This window comes from Rhipicephalus sanguineus, chromosome 4 (genome assembly GCF_013339695.2).
Source record: "Rhipicephalus sanguineus isolate Rsan-2018 chromosome 4, BIME_Rsan_1.4, whole genome shotgun sequence".
Taxonomy (NCBI): Eukaryota; Metazoa; Arthropoda; class Arachnida; order Ixodida; family Ixodidae; genus Rhipicephalus; species Rhipicephalus sanguineus.
The window spans coordinates 83,291,273-83,304,612 of record NC_051179.1 but is presented as its reverse complement, the minus strand read 5'-3'; the positions used below and the strand labels follow the sequence as shown (position 1 = coordinate 83,304,612).

Sequence of the window (13,340 nt, the reverse complement as noted above, 5' to 3'; positions counted from 1 at the left end):
AATTCCGCTCACACAATGCAACAGAACGTTTTATTTGCGTGAAAAAAAATCGCTTATCTTGGCCTGCTTCTTAGTCTTCGAAATGAAGTTGAAGATGCTGGCATCGATCTTATCGAGGCTGTCCAGGTGCGACAGCCCGGTTCCCTCCATGTCGCCGCAGCAATGGCGAATCAAGCCGAACGCTGCCGCCACTTCAGTGGCGGAGTACGCGCGTGTAGCCGCCGCATCGTCCGGACGATCTTCCTCGTCACTTGAGCTGTCGGCCTGGGCATCCTGGGTCCCTGCGACCCTAGCTACAATGTCCTCGTCAGCGAGGCTCGCAACAGCCTGAACATGGCAGTCCGTTTCCACGAAATCGTCCGCAGACACTTCAGGTGGAACGGCAGCCGGGAAGAGGGAACCAGGCATAGAGTGCCTTTTCTACTTCCCTGTGGGCAGGAGTGCGCACACGACAGGCTCCCGACGTTCGCTGCTCCGCCGCCTTTGCCTTGATATCTGCCTTCTTCTTCAACAAGGTGCTCGTAGCGCTCCGTGGTATCCCGATATCATCCGCCACCGTCGAACTTTTTTCGCCTGCCTCAACACGCTGTATGGCTTTCAACTTTGACGCAAAGTCAAGGTTCTTGCGCTTCTTGACGCTGGCCATTGCTACACGAGAAATCGAAAATTCAAGCAGTCCGCAGCGCTGCACAGCACGCAGGCAAAAGAGGAATGCAGTGGTATGCGAGAACTCATGGAAGTTGACTCCACCAACAAAGCGCTCGCGATCAGTCGCGATGGCGGTGATGGCTATCCAGGCTACCCAGCGACCCGGCTAGCTGCGAGGGCAGCAGCGATGTACGAAAGGCGCGAGCTGTGGTTGGCTGAGCAATTACGAAAGGCGCAGGCGGTGGTTGGTTGATCAAAACTCGCAAAACAGCAACAAAAAAGAAAGAAAGAAAAGGCGAAAGGAGGAGGCCGCCGGCTCCTTCGTTCCTGCTCTCCGAGCCGACGGTAACGCAGAGAAAGCATAAGAGAGGAGAGAGAGAAACAAAACAAAAATAAAGCCGTTCCGCAAGTTGGAGAGCGCGCCCAGCAGGAGTACAGTCCGAGCCCTCTCGCCCTCACGTTTTGCGAGCATTTCGGGTGTCTGCGGAGGCGCAGTGCCGCGAAGGTTGCGGGGTGCAGCGAGTGCCAAAGCGCACCTTCCAGCTCGCGTGCTGTTCGATATATCCGATAGCGGGTAAAAATACCGTTCGATATACAGTCAACTGCCGATCTTTCGGACGCCCGATTTTCCGGACATGCTCGAAAATTCGGACGCTTTCGCGGCACCGTCACCAGCCCCATAGACTTCAATGTATTAGAACGTCCAAATTTTCAGACGCTGAAGCTATTCCGCGTCCGATTTTTCGGACTTTCTGCCGAAATTGCAGATCCGAAAGGCATTATTTGAAGCCCCCACCTCTGCCGCGTCTATCATCACGTAGGTTCGAACCAGCGCTTTCGCGAGTCGATCTGTTTGAGACAGTAGCAGAGTCCGAAAGTCAGCTCTGCCGCAATGCCGAAGCGTTATGGGGTGAAGCAGACCAGAAATTCAAAGGGGCCGCTATCGCGGCGCCGTGCAGCGATGTTACGGATAAGCAGTGGAAATGCATGGAGACGTGATGGCGGCAGCTGGCAAACGTGCCAGTACGGCTTCATCGCTGACAACCCTTACATTAAGCATCTTCATTTAACTGCTCGGTAGTGCACGTGGCCTAGCGCAGTTGCATGCGTACTGCACACATTTAATAGACGAGAACCCAAATGCGCTGCGCACACCATTCCTGCTGCCTCTTTGTGCGAGACCGCTAAGTGCGCCGCTTCGCGGACGAAAGCAGCTCGCCATTGCCGCACCCGTGTGCGGTCAGGAACTAAGTGCGCATAACGAACCCTTTCATGATAAATGCTTGCGTTCGATACAGCAACAGTAAAGTGACGGCGTCAGCTTAGTTGGCGATTTGCTGCACACAACTAGAAACGATCGTCTTGACACGGCAGCAAATGCTGCGCATCGGCGGCGATTCGGCAATGTGTGTGCGCATGTTTACATGCGCACACGCATCGGGGAAAGCTGGACGAGGCGTCCGCTCTTCCGCCACAGTATTTATGTTCCGCGTCATCGTTTACAAACGCTTCATGTGAAATAGCTGTTATCTATTTCGTGCTTTGCTGTTATCAGCGGCGCTCATCACGAGATGCAAAAGTGGCGGTTGGCACGTACACGTAGTTGAGCGGGGTTCGCGGCAGGTACCGAATGTATTTGCGAGAGCCTGGACGCACACCAAAATGCCTGATAATTGTACTGGGAGGCATTAAAGCTATTTCGGACATGGGTGTGGCGATTGGACCAAGCTTGAATTCGTTTTTTCGGACTGCCCGATTTTTTTGGACGATTTCGCAGTCCCTAGGGAGTCCGAAAAATCGGCAGTTGACTGTAAACGTGCAAATTTCTATACTTTTACAAGGGATTTTCAAGGGGATAATTTACAAGTTCGATATAGCCGAAAATTCGATATATTTGGGTTTGATATATCAGTGTTCGACGATTCGCCTCGAGATCTTTGAGTGTTGCCTTCTCGCACGTGACGTCGGAGAGAAGGCTTGGGTGCCGCTCTTCGTGTGCGCGCGCTACATGAAAACTGCTCGACGCTGCCAGCCAGTCTGTCCTGTTCGAGTTATTGAAACATTAGAGGGCAAGTTCATAAAGCAATTTGTACTGAATGTTCAAGCAAAATGCCCAACGAAATCGAGCGGTTGCCATCAGGAGCACATTCAGTGTCGAGTGCTCCTGGTGTTGTCTGCTGGCCATCAATGTGTACATCTGCATGTATGGCGACGATTTCTTTTCGCGACTGTTCTATGGTGGTGGTGCGCTCAAGGTGACTTTCCGTCCTGTTTTCAATCACTGACTTCAGCATATAGGCTTCGGCTTCCATGTCTGCGTTAAAGTGCAATATACACATACCGCGTGCTGCACGTGTTCGGTTGCCAAGCCTGCTTCTTCGGTTCAGTTCCTTTGTTCGGAGTTTTAAGCGCATGACAAACGATGTGTGATGTCATTCAAATAAATTAATTGGTCGTTACAGGCAACAACCTTTGATTAAATCCAAGTTTTCAGCAGGTGCCATGTAAGCGCGTCGAAAGTACTTGAAATTTAAACAAGAAATAAAAAGGATGAGAGCACGTGTCAAAAGGGTATTCACGATGGTGATATGAAATGTTGGTAGGTGATGCGGAATTTCGTTTTTCAACATATTTAATTCTTACGTTAATAAATCAACGTTTGCAGACTCGTTTACGGTCGTCAGAAAGTATGCTGAATAGTATTAGTGCAATCATACTAACATGGATGAATACAAGTCATTCACATCACCAGTCGTAATAAGATGTATTTGCAATAAACTAGTGTAAATCGCTCCCAATGGTTGACTTCTGACAGGGCATGATGCAACCACTGCACTAAAGACTCGCAGGGTCCCTATGCATTTGCCAAAGATGACTCGAAGGCGAAAGCCATCTTCTTCTTTTTCTTCAGTCGATGTATTCCTCCCCCGCCCCCCTCCAAATGCTTTCTGGACGTAACTTGGTTTTGCACTGCCTCCAGGATCGGAGGCATTGCAAGCTTTCTACACATCACCTGGTTTTGCATTGCCTCCGTGATCGGTGGGTCGATCACGGAGGCACTGCAAACCGACGATGTCATGTGATGATGTCATCATGTGATGTCATGAGGACGTCATAAGGTGACGTCATCGTGTGATATTTTGCATCACTCGTGTTGACGCTACCGACTCGGGACGCCGATGGTCAATTTTCGGGTTCAATCAGGAATCCAAGGCTTTCACCTTAAAATATTCAACCTTGTTACAGCATGGTAAAGAATAGCAATAACCAGCTGAAGGGGCCAAAAGAATGGTGAGAAAGAGCTCTCTTTCTCCTCTTCCTGGACACATTCGCCGATTTTTCCTACTGTTTAACAAGCTGTACTATCAGCGACAAATGAAACACGAACAACTGAGCACGTGTTTCTTTCTTTTTCACTTCGTATGCGTCATATTTTTACTGCGACCACGTCTGAAGTGTTCATTGTAAAAGTAGGATGCTTTGTCCACTATATTTGGACGCAGTTTGAATGGGTAGCGTAGGAAAAGCGTAAGTGCACCAAAATATGATCGTTATAACCGATCATTATATCTGGAATTGCTATAGGTGGGTTTGACATCAGCAAGGTTTCATTTTAGTGTGTGATTGCGTTGCTAGACATGGTGATCAACATACCGCATTCCCAGTCATTTGCACATTCCCACTTGTTTGCCCTCGTTTTGCGCGACCGCAGGCAGGAGAGACCCAGCAAAGCACGTATGAGTGTTCCTTCTACGCAAATAGGGAACACCACTGTCACTGCCTCTGTCACGACTACTCTGCAATGCTTGCACAGAACTCCCAGGTACTCAAGGTATTCCAGCACGCGAATGCGCACTCTGATGCAGTGGAGCTATCTTGTTCCCTCAGGAAGTTCCTTAAAAAATTATTCTGAACTTGCCCCTGCTCCAGTCTTGTAAAAATTTCACATGAAAAGGAGGATAATTTGATGGCCTGTGCTGTGCACTGTGCTGCATTAATGTTACTTGCTTGGTTTGTGAAGACAAAAAAAAGAAACGGTAAATGGAAATCCTTGGTTGAAAAGGGTTCCGGAAAATATGGTCAATGTATATAAAGATCAATAAGTCTACTCGGGGACAACTTTTCTTGGCAGTGCTGTGGAAGCTGCAGAACCGAAACACATGCCTGCTTGTGTGCCAACATTAAGTACAGTGGAACCCCGATTATACGACTTTGAGGGGACCACGCGAAACCGTCGTATAATCCGGGCGTCGTATAATCGAAAAACTAAAAATATTGGCAGTGGTAGTCAGCTTTGCCCAAAAAAGGGGTACAGACCACCTCAATAGCTCGCGACACGACCCTGAGGTTCTCCAAGGATGGTAGATTAAATCATTTTTGAAAATGGCAGCATTACTTGGTTAAATGAGGTGTAAGCGGCTTGTTTTCCTTAACTTTAAAATATCGAATCCAGCGCGCATCTTTCTCCCGATAAATCGAGTCTTAAAAGTGCCTGCACGTGAAAATGAAAACGAAACCGCGTCGGCAACAGCCTCCCGTCAGAAGAGTCAGACACAGTGTCATCGCCATCACATAATGGCGACGGAGCACGAGTTGGCGTAGGATTACGGTGGCTAGAACGATGATGCTTTCGTGCGCAACTGAGCTGTGTGCATCATATTTGTTCCCTTGTGAAGTGCAACTGGTGATGTCCCGCTGTTGTTATGAATGTCCACGTCAATCGAAAGTTATTTTGCGCTGTGAAAATAGCTGCGTCGCGTCCTTTTGCGTGCTAGAGGCCTGTGACTGCGAGTGCCGCAAACAAAGGCAGATCAGCTGTATGTCGACCAGGAGAAGTTTCCAAGGGACAAAAACGTGAAAATATTCGGATCTCAAAGATGAGCTTTACAGCCAGTTGGAGCTTGTCCGTGTAATTGATAGAGCTTGTCTAGGTAACGTACCTGGATACGCATGCGATCGAGGCGTATCCTGAGGCTGACTTAAAAGCCAGGGAAACTGGATCACAGAAGCGCATGAACTGCTTGGAAAATAAATGTTACATTCTAAGAAGGCATACTGTCTCACTCTCTACTTTTCTAATCGACAACCTAGGGGAACTTAAGTTCTTATTTTGCACTCGGGAATATTTTTGTCGGCGTCCGATTCGAATAAAGAAGGTGGTGTTTTCTCTCGGACGGAATCGAAAAGTCGTCGTAAGATGCGGGATCGGCGTAAAATTGCGTTGCATAACCAAGGTTTTAAATACAGTATTTCTATGGGGCGTTTTGCCGAGACCAAACCGATTCGTCGTAAAATGCGGGTCGTCGCAAAACCGGGTGACGTATAATCGAAGTTCCACTGTACCTAATTTTATTGATAATTCCCCTTTCCCTTGCTCTAATAAATGCTGCTTTGTTTATTACGAGATCAAAACTATTACAGGAAGTCGTAGGTAAAATAAGATTGTTTACTTTACAAGATATTTTTTCTTTTTACATTTCTTAGACCACCATCTTTTCCGCACGCCTGTTCTCCATAATAAACATGGCGTCCCTGACATCATTTGGTCCATGCGCAGCTGCAAACTCGCCATCTAAATATGGCATTGAAATGTACACTGAACAATCGAAATGTCTCTCTCCAATTCACATTTTTTATGTATATGTTTTCTATACGTGTTGACGCGTCGAGCAGGCAATACCGAAATTGGAATTAAAATCGTCTGCAAGCTGCCATACTACTAGCAGCTTGCTCCGTAGCCTTCACTCCACAGCCAAGATAAACTGTCCCCGAGTATAGCATGATGGTTGCATCGCTCTGCCATTGAAGGATGTGGTGCCATGGAAACGATTTAGTGCTAAAGAAGGAAGTTTTCAAGAAAAGCTGAAGCACTCTTAAAATATTTGTATTCCCTGCTCTCGGACTATAAAGCTATACAGTCGCTGACCGTTTATTCGGACTCGGCGGAAATTGCCAAAGAGTCCGAATAATCAAGAGTCCGAAAAAAAGGATTCACCAGGAAAAAAAAGCACCTTTATTGGCCCAGTAGGCGGAAAAACTCGTCAGTGCGCGTCTGCACGCACGCACACACATGCACGCTTATGCGCAACCAAGTAGGCCTGTTTTTCAGCCAGTGTTTGGCCATTGCTGTAGGTCGACAATAGCACTGTTGCGGCCTGCGCTAAATCCGCATTTGATGGCTGTGGTGTGGGCATTGCGTCATCATTGGAGTTGCTGTCCACCTGCGCTGGTTCGAGGACCCAACGAATTATCAATGTCCAACTCGCCAAACACTCCTAAGAAACTTCGGATTGAGGTCCACCGCCTTACGTCTGGCGAATAATTGCTGCTTCTTTCGCCATTGTCTGTCTTGTAGTTGCAACCGGTGGTGTTTGAGCCATTTCAGCAGAATCGGGCCTCACACGCCAAGCAACGAACGAGAACGAGACATAAAGCGCGAGACGGAGATCACCTTCAAATGCCACACCGAGCTGACTCCGAGCGTTGCTTGGCTTGGCATTCATGGATACCTGACTGGCTAAAGCCAAAAGGCTGCCATTACGTGTATCCAATAAACATAGCCTTCGAGATCGGCAGTTGTAATTTCTGTGTGGATTTTGACACTGGGCACGGCCTTCAGCCATAGCCAGTGAAACCTGGCAACCTAGTGAAATGTTGTAAACATCGCCAAGAGGTTGTCATGCCGTTCGACGTCGCCCCCGATCAGCCAGCCGGTGTCCGAAGAATCGAACGGCACACTGTGGGGCATCCGAATTTTCGGTCGCGAGTTTACATTACTTCAATGGGATGAGCGACGGTGCCGCGGAGGTGTCTGGTTAAACGAGCATGTTCGAATTTTCAGTGTCCGAATAAACGGTCGACGACTGTATTTAGTCACTCTCAGTACACCTTCTTTCTTTCTTTTTCTTTTCTTTTTTGCAATAGAATTTGCTTATAGTCAGCCCGAAGGCAGCCAACATGGCCATTGTACTTCTGTATTCATTTCGAAGCAGTGCACACTCTTATTTGTTTTTATTTTGGCATACTTGAGGTTCTGTGCGTATCTTTAGCAAGAACTGTATTTGTTTAGGCCACATGATATTTTCGCAATAGTAGTAACGTAAAGGGACAGCAACTCTATTTACTGCCTGTCCTAACCCGATCTTGCCTGTTTTTATTCAGACAAGTCATTGCCGATGGGTTTTGCTTATGCAGGAAGAGTATTTAAATTTTCTGAATTACCGAGTGGCCGTAAAAAATAATTTAAAAAAAACGTTATTGAAAGAGTGTCGGTGACCAAATATACAGTTCCATGCCACATTGATCTAACCTTAAATAATTTTATATCAAGATCAGTTATGTCTGGTAGTCCACGAGTGAATTAAACAGGAAATGGTGCACACATACTTCCTAGCCAAGCACGTACCTCCTTGCTTAACCGTGCAGTAGGCAACAGTGGCATAAGTTATCATATTGTGAAGGTCTGGACACTTGTGGGCATTATTCACAGCCTGTCCTTGAAAGCTATTGGTGATCAACACCATTTTCCGGCATACCAACTGCGCAGTCAGTGCGAAGAAACTGCACAGCCACAGCGTTATCAGATGGGTTAAGTGCAGGCTCTGATTGACCGTTGGAAGTTTCTGACCTCTTCTTCTTTTGAGCGGTCCCCTCTTGCATCAGCGTTTTAGTAAGGGAGATCGGCAAATTGGGTAGGATGGTTGTCACGGCATCGGTGGGGAGAATCTGCTTCCCATATGCTATCCTCGCCTTGCTCTTTCCTTTGGATGAAGCGGTGTGCACCCCTAGATGAATGTGTTTTTTGCACGTTTTGCTCTAATAACGCAGCTGGAAATGGAGCTTGTGTGGCCCAGGGGCTTGTCAGCTCCGTGTAGGTTCTTCTCCCACTCCTGCCTATTTTCATCCTTTGGGATGCCAGAAAAAAAAGACAACTTTGGCCCATTCTTCGCGTAAACACGGCCTGTTTTGCACCCAGGCACATTACAGTAGTTTCTTCGATGTCATGCACGTCTTGGGCATTGCAGAGCATATGCATCCATTATGTGCTATGTGCAACAAAAACGCCGCAGTAGAAAATCCGTACGATGTCTACAGCAACCCAACGCAGCTCAGCAACTTGGCCTGATAGGCTTGGACCACTGCGTTGTTGCTCCCACATTCCACTGAAACTGATGCCAGTGCCGCCACTCAGGCTATCCAAAAAGCACATGTTGTTCACATACATGGAGTCGCCACACTCCATACGTTCTGCTGGAGAGCAGGGGCACTGCCCCCTTTTTCTAGGGCACTGTACCACGGCCAATGTAATGGCCCCCCACCTTAGAGGCCCCAAGATCTCGCGTTCTTTTGTACACCTTTGTACTATGGCTGGCAAACAGTAGAACACTGGGAGAATGCAAAAAGACATGCAAGAGCTTCGGGATCCCACTAGTGAAACTCCCTACTATTTTTTTCTTTTGGTTTGCTGCTGTCTCCGCAGGTTGATGTTGGGGAAGGTGCCGGCTTCATCCATGGACCTTTCTTTCTCACTTATCCAGTGGTGGCCGAACCTCGCCATTTGTGCCATTTTGCTGTAGTTCTGTTTGTCTGTGCCTTGCTGCCGATCCAAGTGCAGCTTGCGCCAACTGCACCAAAGTTTACTGTTCTGCTTCCATACACGTCTGTGGAGCGTCTTTTTGACCTGAAATATTCAAAACTTGCACATGCAGCTTTTCAGTGATTGATACCGCTTTAACACTTTCGTGACCGCACCTATTCTCATCGATAGTATGTTATCGATGACTTCAAGTTCAAGTTTTGGCACTCTCTGAGCGGTTCTGGACAGCTCACGCAATACAAAGGGTAAAATAACATGTTTTTATCAGTTTTGTTTGCGAGTTTCTTTTTTCCACCACGGGGAGATTTTTAAAGCTCGTTCGCAGTCGGGTAGGTGAGCGCTCGTTTCAGACCTCGCGTTGACGTCGCTCGCGGGTGCTCCACAGAAACAGCGAATTTCGACGGATTCCGATTAATCTGAGCGGGAATCTCAGGATGATGGTAGCAGCACAGACACAGAAGACTACTTCGATTCGCCAGGCTTCAGTACGGAGGGCAGAAGTGCTTCAAACCTCCCCGGAACATCAGCAGCTATCCGCCGGTAAGTTTCGTCTTCTCCTCAGGTCGTTTTATTGCTGTCGCGCATAGATGTAAACGTATCCGGTGCGTACTAAAAATAACAGCTCTTATCAGCAAGGTGTTAACTTCATTCGGGCGGGAGCATTTAGTGCCGGCTGCAGAAAGAGCACAGTTATCTCTGCGAAGACTGCGCGGAGTGGACTTTGACGCAGCGCTCCGGTGTGCTGCGCGGCGGCGCCTTCGTGTTGTTTTTCACCGTAGAAGTTGAGAGAGACATGCAACCACACAGATAAGCATGTGTGGATGCATACTTTCGAAAAGCCAACATACAGTGAGAGGGACGGATCCATGGAGGGAGGTTACTGAAGAGAAGATGAGCAAGTTTGTCTTACTCCATGTGTACATGGTAATCGTTGAAGTCCCACGCTTGCATTTGTGTTGGTGTTGACGACACATATTTCTAGGCCTTCGTCCACTGTCAGTGATGCCACGGAAAAGGTTCAAGGCTTCTTGAGTGTCTCTGATCTGAAGAAGACGACCGTCGCATCCCACGGGAAGCTTCACCACGTGTCTTCTCTATTGCAACACATGAACGATTCTACGCTATTTTCTAACCCTGTCGGAACCTTTCAATTTGATAAAAAAAATGGTGAAATCTGAAGGTCGGTATGGTATTCGACAGTATATGAGGGAGAAAGAGGTCAAATGAGTGTGCAATTATGGATTTTTGCAGATTTGGAACAGGCTACACTGTTCATTTCAACGAATACACAGGAAAATTGAAAAATGCCAGAACTGCAAGCTATGCTAGGAAAGTTGAACAGCAAAAATTTTTTTCTGAAACATGCGCAGCCCAGCCTTTGTTTCACTGGTTCGAGAAACTGCATCGCCCGGTGGCATGATAGGCACTAGTGCCTATATTCTTGCATTTATGTAAATAATCTTAGTACTTACAGAGCTTATATTTCCACTATTATTCTACGAGGGCTTTGCGTTCGAAACGTATATTTCGATTTTTTTTAATGTTTACCCTTTGCAGAGTGGCATTGATGTTTTTATGCATCTTTTTTTCTTTTTGATGCAATTTGCATTGTTTGATATTTTTTTATTATATTCGAAATAAATACGTTGTTTGGAATTAATACTGTTGGTAAGACCAATTCTTCCTTTATCATTTGATACCCTACACTTTAGCATCAATTATTTTCTCTGGCAGGAAAAAAAATATTTCCTTGACTAGCCAGAAACAACCGATCTTTCCGCGGGCATCAAAGTGTTAAACGATGTCACGCAAATGAAGATATGGGTATGCAAAAATTTATTAGACAATTTGAACTAAGATTCGCATGTCAATTGTGTTACGCAATGTTCAATATAGATCATTGCGCTAAGCCTAAAAATACTGTGTATTTTGCGGACTGCATGAAATGCTGCCACTCGCGTGCTTCAAAGCAGCTTCGTGCGTTGAGTTTCGATTACAAAAGTGACATTGTGGCAGCAAACGAACGTGCATAGAAACCATTCTAGGAGCTATAGTAGAGGACTGAGCCATACGGACATAGATACGCTGTGAGCCACAAATAACATGCGACTGCGCTTACGTGTCCATAAAAAAAAAACGCCTTTTAAAGGGTCAGTATTGTTGTCAGTCGGCAAAAAGATTGACGGGGATACGGGTGTCCCTTTTTCACCGACCTCCTTGCTGCCTGTGAGCTGCACTGGGATTCATACTATGGCAGTGGCAGCGTACGTAGTAGAACCTCGTTGATACATTTTTAAAAAATACGCGGAAAATAAACGTATGATCCGGGAAAACGTACGATCCGAATCCAGTAAAAATTGAGGCTGACAAGCCCATATTGAGGTACAAGGGCAAAAAACATTTATTTCTCAAAAATATGGAGGGACTCTTCGATTTTCGAATTCCTGGCATCTCGCTGGCAGCCAGAGGTCAGCCAGCTAGTTCCGGTCCTGACCGGAAATAACAATGTGTTCACATGTGTTGAAATCCCGAGACAACCCGAATCTTGCAAAATCGAACTCTGGGACAGCGAGCGTAAGCTTAAGGAAACGTTACCGCCGTGTCAGCAGACGAAACATTGCGCCGCGTGAGCGTTGGTTGTTTCTGCATTGCTGCTTGAAAATATGAGGCTAGGTTTGCCGAAGAGTGGAATTAGTGATATTCTCGAGCATACACATTTGGGATACGAACACGTACATGCGCAAGATCACGTGCGACTCGCCCTGTCCGTGAAAAAAACTGCCATCTCACGAAAGGCTTAACAAGCTCAACTCTGCACAGTTCACGTAACAATCGCGGTACAAAACGATATGCGAAATCTCGCGAAAGTGATAAGCGTCCCCGAAAGCGACTATTGGCCGCGAGATTCGACCTATAGGTGGCAGCACCATCGCCACGTTAGTGTGGAGAGGCGGTCGGAGGCGCGTATACAAATGCACAAAGCGGCGCTTCGTTGTGAGCGGTTTGAGCCGATTGTTGGCGAATAAAATGAGTTTATTGCAGCTTACTGGTAATATATACGCTCTTCAATGTTGAATCGATGCACGAAGAGCAGCCAACGTTACTATTACTAGTGAGAGAAGCGCAATGTGCCAATGAAAGGGATGCTCGCCTTGGATGACAGTCTGCGCTTGCGCACTATATGACGTTTTTTGTTGTTTTCTCTGTATGTGTTTAGCTTGTGTTTTGTGTGCTACGCACTGCAGTGGCATTGTATCGGCATGTGGTCTAGCAACTATGGCCCGAATGTCGAGCATAAAAAGAGCATGCGATAATAAACAGGTCGTCTTTTGCCGTGTCAGCCTCCCGCCCTCTGTCGTCAGTCGAAACATGGTATCAGAAGTGGCTCACCGTAGATAGGCGGTGCGCGCGCAGTTGCGCAGTGTTCTCGTCGACCAGCGTCGCCCGAGCTGCCGAGATGGAAACACTTTCGCCCCCGGACCGACTCGTCCTCTCGGAAAACGCCGCCGAAAATTGGAAAAGTTTCAAGCAGCGCATCTGTACTTCAAGGCGACGGGCAAGGACAGTAAGCCGAGTGCGGAGAAAGCTGCTGTATTCCTACACGTAGCTGGCCAGGAGGCCATAGAATTGTACAACACATTTCAGCTGGCTCAAGCAGAACAAGAGGACTACGATGTCATCGTCAAGAAATTTGAGGAGTACTGCACGCCACAGTGCAATGAAATGTATGAAAGGTATGTTTTCCGCTCCCACCTGCAGCAAAAAGACGAAACATTCGAACAGTTCCTCAGAGACGTACGAATAGCAGCGCAGACGTGCAACTTTGGAGACCTGAGGGATTCAGTGGTGCGTGACCAACTCGTTTGTGGCACGAAAGATAAGAAACTCAGGTCCCGCCTCCTAAGGGAAAAAGATTTGAGCCTCTCTAAGGCCATAGATTTTTGCAAAGCCGCTGAGCTTGCAGCCAACCAAGAACAACTGTGGGACAAGGAAGAACGCACAGCGGAGACCTGTGTCGTGGAGAAACGTAACGGAAGTGAAGCTCGAAAACAGTCGACCCGTCCATGCACCTACTGCAGCAGGTTCCACCCACCTA

At 47.2% G+C, this 13,340-nt stretch overlaps 1 protein-coding gene across 1 annotated transcript in view; it reads left to right on the top strand.

Annotated features, from left to right (window-relative positions):
• LOC119390349 (uncharacterized) overlaps window positions 1–13,340 on the top strand; it is a 36,173-nt gene that overhangs the window by 5,507 nt on the left and 17,326 nt on the right. The window lies entirely within an intron of this gene.